We start from the raw sequence: 18,574 nt of genomic DNA on the forward strand, positions 1-18,574 counted from the left end.
TTCTTAGTTAGAAGTACAAAACGCAGTCCTGACTTCATTGACATCAATGGAAATTTCCTCACTGATTTCAGAAGAGCAAAACTGGACTGGGCTCTGTGCCTTAATCTCCTGGAGCCCTCTTCATCTTGATTCTCTTTAGAAAGCTCTGGTGAGGGAATTTGGGGCTGTGTCAGTTCCATGAGGATTCCCCTGCGGATCTGCTTCAGGCTGCCCTGTGAGTTTGGTCTCTGCCCTCGCTTCTCATTGGGCACGTCCTGCCGAGCCTTGGGAAGCAGCGACAAGCATTTGCTCCCTGGAGAACCTTTTGCACTGGCATGGGTAATGCCATTTCAATCTTCTTGTCTCTGAGCAGTGAATCATTAGCTAATGCATTGGAGCCCCTATGATGAGTGGCTGTTCCTCAAACTCTCCTGTTTCACAGGAGGAGAGGAAGTCACAGAAATTCAGTTATGCATTTGTGCCCCCGCTCTCCTTATCCAATCTGTTGTTTCTCTCCTCTCATCTTCTACCATGGATTCCCATACAGCTTCCTCTGGGCACTGTGCCTGGGAGGGGACTGAAGTTACTGGAGTTTGGCAGACTCTTAAGATGGAGATGTTTTACTTCAGGCTGATACTTGTCTGTAGCAGAGAAAGAATATGTGGGATGTGATAGTGAAGGGCACAGCCGTGGAGCTTTGAAAGACAGTAAAATCAAGATCCATTTGTCTCTGCCTTAGTAAGGTGTGAAACATCCTGCAATTACGAAATTTCTTTCTTTCTCTCATACAAAGAGAAAGTGACAGCCAGCTATCCGTTTGTCTCAGTGATACAGATTAAGACTCTGCCAAACTGCCTTAGTTTCCTCACCTCTGAGACCTCCAGGGAGGCAGCTCAGCCTCACATCAACCCAATGCCAGTTGTGAGGAAGAAAATATTAACACATTTAATGAAAACTGAATCAAAATCAAGTATGCAAAAGCAGTTAACTTGGTGAAAACAGAGGTTACTAGAGAATGACTTCACATCCACAGATGAAAGGCAGGCGCGAAACAGATTTGTTTGCCAACTGTCATCATTATTTTGTGAGAGTTGAAAAGATGGAGCCCTGTGCTGTTTCACCTGAGCATACACTGAGAAAGAACCAGCCGCTTTTGGCTCTACTGGCTCTGGCAATTTCATCTTAAAGGAAGGGCACAGTTTTTGCCTGTGGCTGCCTGGAAGCACTGTGTGCCGCATACATTGGAGAACAAGATCCCAGTATGATTCTCTGCTGCCTGGCCTTCTACTTTGCTGTCAGACTGTACACATTGTATGCCCATGGCCTTAGGAATAGCAACATTCATCCCCCTGGGAAATTACTAGTCTTTTCTCCTATGAAATGTGAAACACCTTTTTTTCTTGGCTTCTGAGGAGTATCTTCTCAATATTTAATTACTTGCTGGAGTGGGAATCTGTTATGTGAGCGAATTTCTTTACTGTCTGAAGCAATTCTCCATACCAGTATCACTTTGGCCTTTATTGGATTGGATTCATGTGTCTATAATACTTATCCAATGGTTTTAAGGTTGCCTAAAATTATCTACCAGCTGCTGAGAAGATGTTTAGAGCACTGTTAGAAAACTGTGTTATTAGAGAATCACGTCACAGAGTGGGGGGAGAGAGAGAAATAAGCTTTCTGGTATGCGATTGGATAATTTCAAAGGAGAATATTGCAAAGATGTGAAATTTAGAAATGTCAGTAGCCACTTCACTGTTATTTCACTAGGAACATATGCTACTCTTTATCAATCGATGCTCATAGGAGAAACCATAAACCTCTACATTCCTGAAGAGGTTTTGCAAGACTTCTTGAAACTGAACATTTTGTTGACTTTTTCTTTCTGAAACAAAAAAATTAATGAAGATAGAAAAATACTTTTAAAAATATCAGACTAAATAAGCTTTAAAAACCTGAACATTAGCTGTAGCTGGCACTGTTGCAGCATTTGAAACTCAGATGCCGAAGCTTTGTGTTAGTATTACAGGATCAGAATATGACTCTAGTGAGCAATAAAATGAAAAGCCACAGGCTGTTTCCTTTGACCACTGAGAAAAACGACAGAAGTAAATGAACAAGTAATGTGTGTTTCTAATATTCCTGTTAATTCTCTATCACATAAGATGAATTGATGAAGCTTGAATTGCTTTCCTTGGAATGTGGCTTAAACGCAGTCTTGCTCCAGATGGGAATGTGCATTGATTTCAGTGGGAGCTCCACTCTAGGGAAGATACCTACCACAGTAACTAACTGTACCAGTTTCTATTTACAGCCTTTTGATGGTGCTGAATCTCATGCAGGGCTGGGCACAGAAACCCCTTCCTGAGTCTTTCTGAGTCTTGGCAGTCTTCTTGAGCTAGACTAAAATAGCTTCTTGCAGATAAAGGTCTAACCCAGTGCCACTGAATAAAACTGACAATGAAGGCTTTCAGGTCAGACCTTCAAAGGCAATTTTCTCTCATTTTTTGTGTCTTGTTTTGGATCCATTTTCTCATAGGAACAGCTGTCAAATCATATGCACTGTGCAAACTTTCACACTAGGCTGCATATAGCTGCATGTTCTCTCCATTCTCTGAAGGACAAACTGCTGTTTAAAGTGCACAAGGTTGTATTTTCAATTTGTAACATGATGGGAAAAGGTGAAAGGAATATGCAAAAAAACCTGATGGTAACTACATTGTCAGCATAATGATTTATTTGAATGTAAACCAAGTTTTCATCTTACACAGATTTACTTTGAAAAATAAAATATTATTTTAAGCAGTCAGTCCGTTCTGCTGTCCCATCCCTGCCTCCGGTGTAAAGGTATTAAAGAACAGGTACTGAGAGCTAGGTGCTTTAGGTACTGGCAACTGCTATCTCTTTTGCACTAGCTTTAAGGTAATCAGAGAGACACTAGAAAAGATAGCCCCTGCTCTTGGAAATCAGACCTCTAGAAGTAGGTAACTAATGCAATTTGATTTCTGCATTTTTCTTTCAATGTCTCTAAGGCAGTGGAGGTTACTAGAGAGAGGACAGAAGTACTGGTGCTTGTGGTGTGAGAAGCACGGAGGTACCTGGAGGCAGTAATTGACCAGCATGGTCCTTTTTATGTCTGTATTTATGAAGAGAACAAATTATTCAATAGAGATGTAACAGTGGTACTAGGATGATAATTGGGGGAGGAGGGGAATATTAAGGCCTATTTCAAGGCTTGGCTACATTTTATGAAATTATTTCCATATATCAAGATGGATGTCAGAGCTCTTGTACTGGCTCCAGCAACATTTTCCACTACATTCAATTCTTTCTTTGATATACAGACGAGGTGTGCTAGAATGAATGACTGAGCTTAATTCATCCACTCTCCTTGAGTCCTCCTCTCTTTGCTGCAGCTCTCTCTGCCTCATCTCCTAAGTACGTTCATTCAAAGAAAAAAACCCAACTATGACTCAAACCACAGCACTGCTCTAGAGTTTGTATATGCAAAACTGCAGTGATTTGGGGACTGGACAGACCACACCTAATGCATATAAAGCACTCTTAAGCTTGCGTAGTCCAAGTTGTGTCTGTTCATCAGAGGTGTAATGCAAGGATGCTGAAACTTCTGGCTTTTCCTCTATCACAAATAAAGAGCATGTACGAGAGCTCTTCCAGCAGGAATCTTAGCCAAGCAAAACATTTTTTTCAAGCATCTTCCTAGTTTTATTTGTTGCAGTGATTTCATAAGTGCTGATGTGAGTTTTTTCCTCAGTAATTGTTAACAAATTTTATTGCGTTTGCCTTTTATGTAGAATAGTCTGGATATAAAATACCTTGGTAATAATTTCTTATAGTGAAGAAAATCATAGCACTTAATTTCATTATTTTAAAATAATGTGGCTAGTCAACAACAGAGTAAATCTAATGTAACTATTTTCATCCTGGGAAGGTGTTATACCACTGTGTTGCAAGCAAGAAAAAACTGTCTCCGAGTCCTCCACATACATAGGTATTTACACCAAAGAAAACATTGTCCTTGTAGCGTGTCTTCATTCACTCTGCACAAGGGAGAGAAGACATTCCTTAGAAATCAAATCGTTTGCGTGTTTAGAAGGCCATCCACTGCCCTTCAGAGGAGCAAAATATACAAGGTGCAGGAAATGCAACCCCTTCCCATAGAATATCCTTTTAATAATTTCCCCAGGCTTCCTTATTCTAGAGTGGTAGAAAGGCAAAATACCTCAGCTGGAAACCATTTGATCTCTACTAGAACAGATGATCAGAATTCTCATCAGTTTCTCCGTACTATGGAAAGTGCTCTTCTAGAAACAGCAGGGAGAGTTTTCTGTATGCTATCCAAGAAGACCACATAGCAATGACATTTCAGTGGGCAAAACCAGGACATTATCAGATGTTGGCTAAGATAAGATGGTTGTTTGCTGCTGAGTCAAATAAAGAAACAGGCAGCATGGGACATGGTTGGTTTGAGATGTGTATCTTTCTAAACGAATCAATATTGCAAATGAGCTGAAAATTGTGCAAACAGATGCAAATAAAATTGCATGAACTGTTTACAGCAATACTTGAGTATTAGTTTATACCCCAGTCTGCACCAACACAAATTAGGTCAGAGATAATAAATTCAGAAAAAAGGTTGGTAACAATGACACTTATCAACAAAGGCTTACTTAATCCAGGAGATGATTAACTTTGCATAGTAACTTCTGAAGAAATAATTAAAAGGAATGTATCCTTTTTTATTACAAATAAATTCCCATTAAAACTGAGAATTTGAAAACAGAACTTGAAGTGGCAAACAAAAGATAAATTCATTACTTAATCCTGAAGAATTTACTTAAATCACACTTCTGTGAGATCTACTATTAGTCTGCTAACAGCGATATATATGAACAGTGGTCTGAGACAGGTTATAGGGAGTGTGTTTCGTCTATTCACTCTATCTGATAACACTTTCTAAATAAAGTTGATATTATTTTCTTTGCTTGTTGCAAGAAGTTTTCATATAACAACAGGGGAGATATAAACACCTAATGAAATAGGAAAAATCTCATTGTAAAGCAAAAGAATTGAATAGGAAAGATTACCTGAAGGGGAAAGAGGAAAAAAGGAAGCAATTTAGCTTAATTAATTTTTAAAAACAACAGATTTCACACTGGTGGCATCCCAGTATTTTACTGAATGACAAATCTATTTCTAGCTCTTTTTGATCTTCTGTTTAATTCATATAGGGAATTTCCACTTAAGAAACACAAGAGTCTGATCTGTTGGTTTTGTGGTGGCTAATTCCCAGAGGTGTGTACATTCAGCATATGTCAAAGATCTAGACCTCAGGCTTTGTCATGTGGAGATGTACTGAGATCAGTACATCTCCACATGAGATGTAAATTTAAAAAAAAAAAATTTTTTAAATTTAAAAAAAAACTTGTTTTTTTAAGACCTCCCTCATAAGAAAGCTGGCTTCTCATGTAAGAGACCTCCAACTTTGCACTAAGTATTTGTATCACACACATTGATTTTTGCAAAACAAGGAGAATTCTCTTTCATTTCCTAGTGTGAGGGGATGAGGTCACTTATTACCTTGGTACTGAGAATTTCTCTGGGCAGCTTTCAAATGGGACACATTCCCAGGCTGCGTGTATAATTAAGAAAATCTTCTCTAAGGTTGACATATGTGATATAGCTTTGACTATGATAAGAAACAGCTGTTTGTTCAAGAACAAAGCTGCTCAAATCTGAGCCTAAGCTGCTTATGAATAAAGCAGAGGAAATCAGGGGCCTATATCTTCCCTAAAACAGGCAGGTGGGGAGGGGTGATGAACTGACAGGACCATTACTCTGTCCCTCTTCTTGGCTGCTAGCAGGATTTGGCAGGTGCAAGTTGAAATGGAAAGATGTTCAGCAACTTACTACACACCTTCTCCTGAGCCAGGAGAAGCAGAGAGCACAGCTGGATGCAGAGCCCCTTGGCTGGTGCCTCTGTGCTCAATCTTAGAGAAAACCAACGTCTGCACCAAAGCTGCCTGCCACTCCTCACAAAATCCCGGTCAGACAGGGACAGGCTGGACAGTAATAATGACTTGTTATTCACAAACAAATGAGCTAAATCACTGGGTTTTCTGCAAGCAGCACTTACTTGAGTGCTGAAATGATATCATATAAGATCAGCTAATTCGTATCCTCTGCAGCTGTTTATTTATCTGTGTATAGGAGGAGAGAGAAGAGAGAGAAACCAGAACGACAGAATATTAGGAGAAGCTTCTGGTTTTAGACTTGGGATATTGAGGGCACCTGTCCATCAGGTTAGGTCAATAAGAGAATCACTGATATGAAATACAGTGGTGCATCTCCTAGAAAGAGGTGGAAAAATGCCACCCTGATTATTTCAGTTACAGCAAGACAAATTAGGTTGCTTAGTTTCAAACTGACATGTCATGTGGTCTGGGGGAAATTGCCTTCACACCTCACCTAAAGCCACCAGCCAAATGTGTGAAAAGTCCTGTTGTCAGAGCATCTGGCAACAACGAATGTGGTACGGATACCCAAACTAGAGTTTATTTAAAATTGGATATAACAGTAGGAAGTCTGGAAAATGTTCTTGCACAATTCAATTACAGTACTTTATCATAATTCTCTGCAGACCTAATTATATGGACAGCTCTTCTTTAAATCCCACTCAAAACCACTTAACCCTTTATACACAAAAGAAATGGCTGAATGAGATACCACAGGCCATTTCACAAATGGACTGTACTAGTCTTGAAGAGTTTGGCAGTCAGTTCAGGCACTGGGGATGCTGGAAACTGAAGCCTGAAATGGTCACATCAATCATGATGATGCCCTTCCAGTGTGCTGTAATTGCTTTGAAAAATTTCTGTATGCGAGCAAGTCCTTTTCCACTCTGTCAGTGTATCTGAGACACCAGTAAAGACACTGTGTTGCTAGATTTTTATGTCTGATGTGGGATAGGAACTGTACTGAGATGGTACTAAGCTGGCTACTGAGCAGTCATTTGCAGACCAGCTTGCATCTGAAGGCGTGAGCTGTAGGGACCTTATCACAGCCACCATAAGAAAAAAAAAGAGTTAAACCTGCCAAATTTAAAATCTGGATGTTTGAAAACCATCTCAACTCAGAGGTGCAATTTATATTAAACCAGAGGATTTGGTTTCAGCTGTGGAGAATCACATGTGAATCCATGAATAATGTCTCTGGGGTTTCTTGATTCAATGGGACTTGAGTTTAAAAAGGATTTTATAAAAATACATTAATTCCAGACTCCCTTTGCTGTTTTCATGATTCTGTTTTCCTCATTTTTATGCATTTGCCCTCTAACGGGCTGAAGAGATGTGTACAACCTTGTTATCAATGACTGTAATGGAAATTGACTGGGGCATGCAAATTGCCTAGAGAAGTCCTGGAATCAACTTCAAAGTAGCAAGGTTGAGCCCTATAATTGGAGTGTCAAAGCCCCTATGGGTTTTCAAGACCCAATCTGTGAGTGTCATTAAGGTAATTTATGTTAGTGGACATACTTTAGCATACTCTGAATTTATTTACATCAGAAGCACTTCCTGCAAATTTCAGTCGCGTTGAAAAAATCTATATTTTTTACTTAATATTATGGCACAATCAAATCAGGCCTGGGGCTTTTATTTCATTGTTTATGGGAAGGCTTTCATAGGAAGTTATATTTATCTTATATTTTCCAAAGAAACATTTAGTTCAATATTAAGTTCTGACTCTTTAGGCATTTATTGCTGTAAGTGCTGCAATTCTGTTTCCTGGTCTGTAAATATGGTTCGTATTAGCTTTTAAACTGCTGCCAGAGGGGGTACTACTGAGGAAAAGTCCTCCCTCTCCCCCTAAAATTGACTGTTTTGGAGACTACCCAGGGTATTGTGAGTCACAGACCAAAGACATGATATGAAAATAGAGAAAGCTAGTAGAACTCTCAGTAGTAGAGAAAACTTACATGTAAATCATGATAGTGCTATAAAACAGCACCAAATCATATATAGATTTACAGCTAGAAAATAAATTATTCTAGTTACAGATAATTAGGTAGCAAATTGTCCTATTGTACTCAGCAAACACTCTTGGATCCAGGTGGAAGAACATGAAAGCAGAGATAGTGCACTATCTTGAAGCGATAGTTTAATTTGATGGGATGGATCCCTATGACTTCATACATGGTGAGTCTGGAATCTCTGCAGAGGACACTGGATCTCAAGAAGCTAAATGCTACCTTAAAGAGTAAAGCCCCAGATAATGGTCAAACTAATCTTTTCTACTTCCTGAGTCCACCCTTCTACAGCTGCGGACAACCATACAATACCTGAGCTTATTCACAGCACCTGTCTGTTTTTTTCCCCCACAAAGTGAGGCGAGACCCTTTAAAGATCCATATGTTCTGATCTTAGTTTAAAACAGCTTTGGTTCCTTTCCTCCAATATCCTACTTGAAAGACTGCTTCAGAATGTTACTGCTTTGGATAGTTACTAGTTTCCAGTCTAAGCTTATTCTTTACCTCTGTTTATTTTTACACCAGCCATTACCATTTAACATAAACAATCCTTTCTGCTGTCCTTGGTCCTTTCGTCTTAGCTCACCAAAATTTCCATCTTCACAAGTAGATGAGTACTACAATTTTGGCAGCATCAGAAGTCAGGAGAATTCTGAAAGCTTAAGTGCAATATAGAACAAATGGAATTTATCATCCAAATACAGGATAACAGAATAGATTTTAAGATACATTAAGTTGTGTGCATCACATTAAATTTCTACAAGAATTGCAGACTGTTGAAGATTCACAGGGTCTTCATTGTCAGAGAAGGATGAACAACTATTGAGAGATGAGCTGTTTTTTCAGGATCTCATTACAACCAAAATGAAGTTTTCTATGCAGAAGGAAACAGAGCAGTTTCTTAAGACTGGAAATATCTTTTTCCCGGGGGAAGTGTAAGATTAAAGGGTTGTATAATTACCCACTTAGGAAATTGGAACTGTCATAAATTGACAAAAGACAAAGCCAAGAATAATTACTGCTTATAAATTTCTCAGGATAACAAACAAGACAATTTAATTGATGCTTTTTTTGAGAGGCAAGATCTTTATAGATCTTATCATTGTGGACTTGTGCTGATATATATTCTTAAACAGGAAACAAGGGCAGAAGATGTTCCCTAATTAGAAAGTTGGAACCATCATTTAACCGTAAAACTTCTAGTTAGCAAAGTACTGAAGACCATCTTTAATTAGCAATCACTTTTACTGCCTGAATGTCTGCTTCTGCTTGGGAATACATAGTTGAATTAGAAAACTCAAAGCAGGATCTCTTTCAGGTTCAGTTTTTAAACCAGCCTTTCTTCAGTGCAATACTACTTGATCTATAGAAGTACAGAATAAAAGACGCAAAGCAACTAAGAATCCCATTTGGGCACTGAGCAGGTACAGGCACTTTCTTACATCAGACGTGAAAGGAGTCATTGTGTGCAGTACTTTGAGTATGATACCATAGAAACCAAAAGGACTTTGAGAGTTAAGGAAAGAGTTAATATTCAACACTGAATCTGGCGTTTATATTTCAAGAGAAATCTCAGTGAGACCACAGTGTACAAAAGCCTGAAATGGAAAGAATAGATTGCTGCCAGCAGGCTTTTTGCAAAGGTAAATAATGAAAAATAAAAGGTCAAAGCTTGAAGATAAGAACAAGAACGTACAGGATAAGCAACTAAAAGAATCTTTTTATAACAAGAGGCTCTTAGATATGGAACAGACAGGACAGTGGTTCTGGAAATGCAGTGGACAATTGCACCCAGTGCTTTTTATATTCTCTGCTTACCTGATTTTTAAATGGGGTCATGTGGTAGCATGTGAGACACTTTTGAAGTGGAAACTCAGGCTGTACTATATCGAGACTGTAAATCTAACTGTGGTAATTCTTTTTTTTTTTAAAGTATTCATGACCTGGAAAAAATAAATCCCAATATTATAATTGTGCTGTTGCACTCAGACCATAGCTGACTGTTTCAATAGAGCCATCTCCAGTCACATCAGATGATTTAATATACCTTGGAAGGAAATGATACGGCAAACAGAATGATCTCTGGTGGTTTTTAGCAATAGGTTTTTTTTGTTACCATGTGGTGGTTCAAAGACTCATTCAAATTCTGTTGAATTCAACAAAATTGTGAATGTTAGTTCTGTCTTTCTATTTTCCTTTTCTTTCTGGCATTCTTTTTTCCCCTCAACATTGACCAAAGGCTGGCATATCACAGCCCAGTTCCACAAAATTCGTCAGGTTGTCAGTCAGTTTTAGAGAATACCTACAGGTTTCTGAAAAGCCAAGTCTGAACTTCCAAGACTTTTTCAAACATATTCTTCTCCTTCGAAGGCAAAATAGCTGCATGCCTGGAAGGGCAAGTTATATATGACACATGCAAGGAAAAAAAAAAGAAAAAAGAAAAAAAATAGGCTGAAGTGAAAGACTCTTGTTGGTTTCAGTGAGCCTCGGATTAGAAGGAACCTGTGGAGGTAATAATCTCGAGACAAATTCACTCTTTCCTGTCCCATGAACCCAGCTGCTTTTTCCCTTACAGAGTCTATATGGTATAGGGCTTACTGCTAAGATTTCTGCATAAAGGAAAACTCTGAAGTTTTATTTGTTTATAATTTTGAAGTTACTTATATGTGCTTAGTGAATGTTGATCAGACTATTCAAAGATGGCAGAAAACACACATAACAGATTCAAGCTATGCATAAACCAGCACATACTCATTATAAGTCGTGGTAGCCTGTTATTAGGAAATGGGAAGGAGTGATTTCATGTATTACAGAAACAGATTATCTTTGATGGTCAGTGTTGAATACTAAACAAGACTGAGAGGTGGTCAAATACCACAAAGAAGCAGATGAATATTGCAAAAGAAGTAACCATAGTATCCATATATGACTTCTTCCAAAGGCTGATTAATTTGACAAATTAATTCAACAAATTAGTTCAGCAAAATTTGAAACAAAACCTTCCAAAATTGATGTATTTGCCATATAATAAATATGTCTTTTTAGGTTGCTTGTGCCTTTCCTAGTCTTTACCCATGCTGTTAATATGTCCTACAATCAGAAGATTTTAATTTCAATTACAAAAAAAAAAAAATGTATTTCCATAAGCAATCTGTGCAAACGCAGCTATCATCCTAAGGGATGCTAGAAAGTATTTTTTATTCTCTCCAGTTGCAAAATAAAAGTATTTTCACTGCAGCTGATGCTGCAACAGTGCTTTTCCCAGTCATTCTAACCATTGCTATGAAAGCAAGATTTCCTCTCTTCCCACACATGGCAAGTTTAAATGCATGATAATTCATTTTGATCATCTCAGAAAGATGTTGTGCTTCTCTACAGGTTGTACCAGAGCGTCTCTGCAGACATGAAATTCTGATCTCTTGACTTAGGAGCTGCTGAATGGACCACAGATGTGAAGGAATTGCTCTAGTCTAGCAGTTTATCTCGGAACATAAGTGATCTTTACAGAGCACAGTACAGAACTGAGGTGGCCAGTACTTTGTGTTTCAGGTTTACTGGAAGCATAGATGCACCACAGTTCCCCATGAATCAGAAAAATCCCCCATCTTCTTTTTCTCCTTCTCCAAGTGACTGTTCAGAAGCAGGGATATTTGGTGACTCTGATATTCCCCGAGATCCTAGCATTTAATCGAATTCCAGTATGCATCTGTAGTTCCTTCCTGCCAAAGGGGTTCCCTAGAGCTGCCAGATTTCACAGCTGCCTCTTGCAAAGCCAAGCTGTAAGGGGACTCAACCAGCCCAGAGGTTTACCCTGAGACATGGAGTATGTGAAAAAACAGCTTTGGGATTTGTAGGTGCCCTGCTGTCTGGCAAAAATATTGGAAGCTTTGATGCCTAATTTAAGTCAGTATTTCAGGGCTCCGAGTTTACCTCCTGTGCACTGGGAGCTGCACTGCCGTTGAAACTTCTGCTTTTAGGGTTTTATGGAGAATTTAACATATCCAGAACTGCAAGGCTGCTCTGCATCCTCATGCACTGATAGGAAAACAGGCTCTTTGCACAGAGGTGTTCCTTTTGACTTTATAGTAAATGTACTGAATCCAAGATGTAATCCCCCAAATACTCCGAATGCCACTTCTCTGGCCTTTTTTAGCAGACTCAGTTTTGTCACAAAGTTTCTGGCCGCCATCACTTGCAGGGGCAAAACACATCTAGCCGCCTGTGAAGGATGTGTGCTCAGTTTGTGTCAGCTCAAAGTGCATTTCATGGCTCTACATGCCAGTGATTCCAAAATAAATAACTGTGCTGCTCAAATCATGGAGAAGTATTAATAGGGATTCAAAAGCTGTAACAGGCACAGTAAGAGAAGAAAAAATTTCATCTTCCTGCTAGAAGCAAAATTCAGCTGTCATCCAATATTCAGTGTTATTGATTGCAGTGGAAGCAATGATTCTGACAACTTTAGCGCATCTGAGGGGAGTAGAAGATTAGGGTTTTGCTCCTCCAGTAATAGCCTCTGCAGACTACTGTTGTCTTTAGTTTTTCCCGAGTGTTAAAAGTCATCAGGTATGTGCGCTCCTGTTGCCTCATTGTAGCCTGTTAGCTGGTGACTGAGGCCTGATAGAATTAGCAGCATGATTCCAACTTTTACTACATTGGCTGTCATCACCAGTCTGTTTTCAGTGCAAGAGATGAAACAGGAGGGCCAATTAACAAGCAGAGGGAAGAGATTGCCTTGAGGGAGGAGTATACAATATTTTCTAAAATAACCCGCTGAAATAGACTGTGGACTGTACTCTGCAGCAGGATGAGGACTGATTCCTGGGACGCATGTAGAGCAGCCTCTATCTCAGAGGCATTGGGACTCACAGGCAATACAAAAATATTCATAACATTGTTCATGGAAAGAGAGAATGTGAAGCACTGAGTTTATGTAACACACTTAGAAGCGAGTAATATGCCTGTGCACTGCTGTTTGAAACAGATGTGCAGTGATCTGGTACCGGTTCCCGCAGTCTATATTTATGTATGCAGATTCCTTTGGAATTTCTCCAGAAATCATCAAAAGTAAGAATGGGAAACCCTGGTGAAGTGAGCCTTTGTCAAAGGTTCACTTGCAGTCATGAGGAGTATTTCTATGAATAACTGTAGGTGGAGGATCAGTGTTGGGTACAAGAAGGGCTGGCAGCTCCAAAAGGGTAGGCAATCCCTGTGCGGAGAGCCATAACAAGGCAGACAGGCAGGGACAGGGACAGTGACCTCACTGGCAACAATACAGCCCAGTGGTACCTGAGCAAGGAAAGCAGAGCAGGTCTGGTGACAACAACCAGGGTTAGCCACAGTCCATATCTCCAGGCAGATCCCTAGTACAAGGCAGGCCCAAGGTCAGGTGGGAAGCCAAGTCTAGTTCCCCAGGGTGGATAGCAAGGGCCAAGGGCCAGAGTCTCAGCTTGAAATCTGCTTCTGAGCAAAAGGACAGGGAAAGGAGGGGGAGCCTCTTTGAGCCTCTCTTCTCAAAGCCAGACACCTGCACTGTGTCCAAACCAACCCTGAACCCAGGCAGTCAAACCAGCAGGAGTGGTGGGATGTGCTCAGCACCATGACAGTCAGGTCACTTCCGCACTGGTACTATTCTCTACCCATTTTAAATTGCACAATGTTGCCTTCCTGTTGGGGAAGCCAGGAACAAAATATATTGCAGCTGTTTGTATTGTGTTTAGCTATTAGCTATATTTATATGGTAATTCCAGCATAAAACATTGAATAAATACCATTCCACACACATGCCAAATTTAATCATTGTTAGAATTCACAATGATAGAATGCTGCAGCAGGATAGATTAGGAATAAGCAATTAGATGTAGTTTTTTTTCTGCACAGGTTAGTTATTGGCCACCACATCCTACTCCAGATGGTTAAATCAAAGAGGAAAGAAAACCACTCTGAGCCTCTAAATACATTTGAGGCAACAATAAAAAAGTATAGTAAAGGGCTGGGCTAGAAGACTAGTCATTCATGCCTCCAGGTGACAAGCTAATGACAAACTACAGGAATCATCTGATTCATTTCAAATGAACATTTTTTATCTGGAATATGTTGTACTATAACAGTTTATTTTTCTGCATTATACAACTATTTAAATTTCTACCAAGTGTGTAGTTTTTAAATTGTACCATCTGGTTCTCTCTTAATCCTTCTCTAACCTGTGCCTCTTGCTTACTTCTGCTTTGGCTCATCAGCTAACAGTGGTCTTGAAAGTCTTGGTTTTGATACCTGAAACAGCATTAAGACTGCATATGCTGCACCATGCTCTATTAGCATTTAGTATACTTCAGTGAAAAACGATTAATTTGAGAATTTCACTGAATTCTTGAGAAATCCCCAAAAGTGCCAAACCAGATTTGGAACAAAACTTAGCCATTAACAGTATTTTAACAAGGATCGTCTTATTGGACAATTTAAGGGATTAGAAATAGGCCTCAAATTACTCAGTTTAAATTCAATCCAGGACAACAATGACTTAAAACTAATTTTCAACTGAAGCATTGTGAGTGGTCTGAGCAGCCAGGTTTGTTGCTGAGTGGTGTCCGCGTTAGCGAAGCTATGCAGCTGATTTGTGCTGCATTCCTTTAAAGATCTCTCAGCAGTCATGGATTGAACAAACACATAGTTTCATTTAAGATGGTTCATGCATGTCAAAGATGAAAAAAAGTGGCAGAATAGCTGGGCCATTACCCTTAGGTGTGCTGGAGCTCTTCTCTTGCTAAATGACTGAGACGAATCTTCAAGGCTGAGTGACTTAGGGTTTCCAACAGCAACAGATTCGCAAGCAAGAAAAAGGATAAACAATGTCCTAAAGAGACACAGTGATCCAGCAGACCTTGTACTGGCTCTGCCACAGGCTTGCTATGTATCCATAAGCAACTCATCACTCAGCTCTTACTGCCTCTAGACTGCAAATTGCCTGTGTGCTGCTTCAGGTGTTCATGGAGCAGAGGTCTGATTGCTGTTAAGCGTGTGGATACCACCAAATAACAACGACATAGTTTTGGGTTCCTTCAGCATAGGTTTGGGACCCTTTGTGTTACTGATACACCTCACCTTCTCCATGCCTCTGTCTTGTACAAAGATGATGATAACAAAATGCCCAAATTAGAATTAAACCAGCTAATGGCTGTAGAGCACAACAATGAGCTTCTCAGTAAACAAGTGACAGCAGCAGGACTTTTGCTGATAATTACTTTTTCCTTACAGCATTCCTTACCAGTTTATTTGAAACTATTGACACCAGGTGTAATGCATTTTCCCATTTCTCACTGTATCACTTCAGGCTGCTTTTAAAGTTTTCTTTGCACTTATTGACTTAATAGGGATTTTATTTTTTGTTGTTGCATTTCACCACATGTGGCTAATGTTCCATTTCTAGCTGGCATACTGAGGATGAAATGTGATCATTAAGTTAATACTCAGTTTAACTATACCAGTCTGCATTTAAGTTGAAGCAAAAATATGCATAAATAGCTTCAGGTTTACCTCTTCAGTCTCTCTCATTATATGTAATAGCTTGATAATTTTATTTCTATATAGTAATTATTTTCATGCTAATATCTTTTTGTGCATTCAGTAATAATATTTTAGTTGTTTCTTTATCACTGAAAATTGTCTTGGAGATTGCAGAGCTGACAATAGTTTCATCCTGTCACTGGCTGTGACTAATCTCAGTGTTGTCTGCACCTTTGCTTTATGAAGTTTGGCTCATTACCAGACACAGAACTTAATAACAATATATACTAAAAAAATAGTTGACTAATGCGTGCTCTACTTTAAATAAAATGAAACATTACTTCTTTCTTTTATGAAAAGGTAAAAGACTTCTGTGTGAAGCTGTTCAGAATAATGTGTGAAAGCACTGAAGGTGTCATTTGTCACTGGGACAGAGCTATAGCTTTACTCAAAGGCTTAATAATGTTAACATACTCTTTCCCAAGTGGTTTTTTATGAAAAATAAATTATCCTTCAGCATAGTTGCTGCCAGGTATGCTGAACAGTTATCCACAGTATTAGAAGAGAAATTAAGACGCCAACAGATTGGTGATTTGTGAGGATCACAGTGGTGAAGGTGTGAGGAGGGAATCCTGACCTGTAGTGTCTTCAGAGTCTTGTATTTCCGGAGTGTCCTCACACCTGTGCTCGACTATTTCAGGATTTCTGGAAAATAATGGTATTCTAATTGTTCATTTTCCCTCAAAGCCTGCCTTAAAAATGCATACTTTTCAGAGGGGGGGCCAAAGCGGGTGGTATACTGCAGCTGTGTTGGGTCTATGAGATTCACCTATATAAAAGGAATTGGCAGCTGTCAATGGGGCTTAGTCTTTACTAGTTAGGAAGGAAGGTTTAGAAAAGCTGGAGATTTGATGCAGAAATGGTTTCACTCCTTAGTAGTGCACAGGTGAACATGCATAAAGTATGGATTGACTTCAGTTCCTTCTCCTTGGAAGACCATGCCTACCCCTCCAGAACTGACTCTTAATCTCTTCTAGCACGAGTGTCTCCATATTCCTCACTGTCAAATTTCTTCCCATTTCAACTGCTCGGTCTGGTTTTCCCTCTCAAAGTTCCCTTAATTCAACTCTTGCCAATCTTCCTTGCAGTTTGAGATCCCCATGAGAATTAATCACCTTGCAGTATGTTCACAGCACATGTACTGCTATGAAGATAAACTAAACCATTCCTTATATCTCTCCGTTATTCTAGCTACATCTCTAAGTTTACAGACAAGTTGCAAACTAGTATCTTCTAGTTTCTGTATTTATTTCCCTTTATACCCACTTTCAAACTTGTGGTGCCTTGCTTACATTTTTGATTATGTTGAAAACATTGCATAATTCTGGATAGCTTTGAAAAATATTTTCTCTGATTCAAGCACACGTTGAGCGGGGTGTGAAGGAGAATCTGTGACTGTTCTGCACAAGGTCAGACTGGACTACTGCTTGTCACACTAATTCTTGTCTCGGCTTTAAGCACATACTCAGGGCGTCAGGCTTGCTCATTATTCCCCTCCTGAATTACTGAAATCACAGTATGATAGCTGGTCTGATCCAAGGGGTAACGCTGTGGCATTTACAGCTAGAGTTGCAGAGTGGAAATAAGTTACTTTTATTTTTTTCTGTTTTCTGAGCTCTTGAGAACTAATTTTAAAATATATATTATGTGGAATGTATTTGTGGCTTATCTTTGTAATTACCAATATTATTGGTTTTAATTCCTGGTAGCATCAGAATAATTTCCTATCTTCTGCTTGATATTTTTGGAAAATAAATTTGCACCAAAACCAATTATGCTACAAACAGTTAAAATAAATCCACAACCCGCAAAAGCAACAAGAGGCAAAACTATACTTACAGAGTCTTTGTTCTTGTCTGATAAACATCTAGTGAATATTGAATTATAATTCTGCCCATCTGTTAGTGGTAGCACAGCATGTTAGGTACTCTGCTACTAAGTTCCAGCCTTTGCTATGGTTTCTCATTCCCGCATACCCAGATAAGGGTGAGGGGATGGAGAGGGTGGGTTGGATACAGTCCCTAAGGCATTTTCATTTGTATTCAACCTTCCTCAAACAGATCTAGAATTTTCAAGGTTTTTAGGTTCTATTTCAACATGTAAGTTCATGTCCTCCATTTTGGGAGGACAGGTCTTTGTGAACTAAGCTCATGCCAAGGCTGTGTTTGTTGAGCTTTTGTAGTTTAATTCCTACTCCAAGTTTCTGTCAGAAATTCTTCTCAGCTGTTTGTGTTTATTCTGTCATGAGGGACTTCAGAATTAGTCTCCTCTTAATTAATCAAACAGCTTTTTTCATGATGCTTTTTGTCTCCTTTTTTCTTCCATAATCATACTGAGTAAATTTTGACCTCTCCATTTTTCTTTTTTAAACCAATATAGCTGAAAAAGGCCTGCTTTCAGGAATATGTCTCCATTTGGATATGAAAACATGCAGGCAGTCTATTTTGTAGCCTCTAAATTCCTGTTCAAAATGAAGGCCAAGTATGGTGAATCCTTGCAATAAGGTTTTCCAGAGGCCAAGTTGCTCCTTCCCAAATCCACCTTCTATAAATTGGTTCCTTCTACCTTCAGTGAACACAGTTCATAGCCCTGTTTCTCTCTGGATTAGAAGAGGTAATACATCAATTATAGAGAAATAATCATGGAAGGACCCTGGCCTTACCAGTTGCCAAGTAATTACTACAAAGTCCTGTTTATCTCCTCAACTGATTTCAGTGCCCTAGTGAGAGGCACTCAGCCCCTTGAAGGATTAGGTCCTATGTCATTTCTAATCACATCCTTGGCTCCTCTCTAGTGGGTCTGGGCTTTAGCTATTAGTCAAGCTGAGGTGGTGGAACAGCATGAAGAGTTACAAGAATTAAAGATGGGAAACCTTCATCTGTTTACATTGCCTGCACTTGCACTAAGATAGGACTCTGAAGAGTTGCAAGTTATTGCTTTGAGTAAGTTTTGTAGCAGTCTATAGCTGTTCTTTCAAAGTTTGTAGTG

General features: G+C 39.3%; 2 protein-coding genes across 2 annotated transcripts in view; one reads left to right on the forward strand and one right to left on the reverse strand.

Annotated features, from left to right (window-relative positions):
- The window catches only part of MARF1 (meiosis regulator and mRNA stability factor 1), a 136,034-nt gene that overhangs the window by 58,837 nt on the left and 58,623 nt on the right, over positions 1-18,574 (reverse strand). The gene's annotated exons all lie outside the window — the stretch shown is intronic.
- BMERB1 (bMERB domain containing 1) overlaps positions 1-18,574 on the forward strand; it is a 52,350-nt gene that overhangs the window by 7,203 nt on the left and 26,573 nt on the right. The window lies entirely within an intron of this gene.

This window comes from Tauraco erythrolophus, chromosome 17 (genome assembly GCF_009769465.1).
Source record: "Tauraco erythrolophus isolate bTauEry1 chromosome 17, bTauEry1.pri, whole genome shotgun sequence".
NCBI lineage: Eukaryota > Metazoa > Chordata > Aves > Musophagiformes > Musophagidae > Tauraco > Tauraco erythrolophus.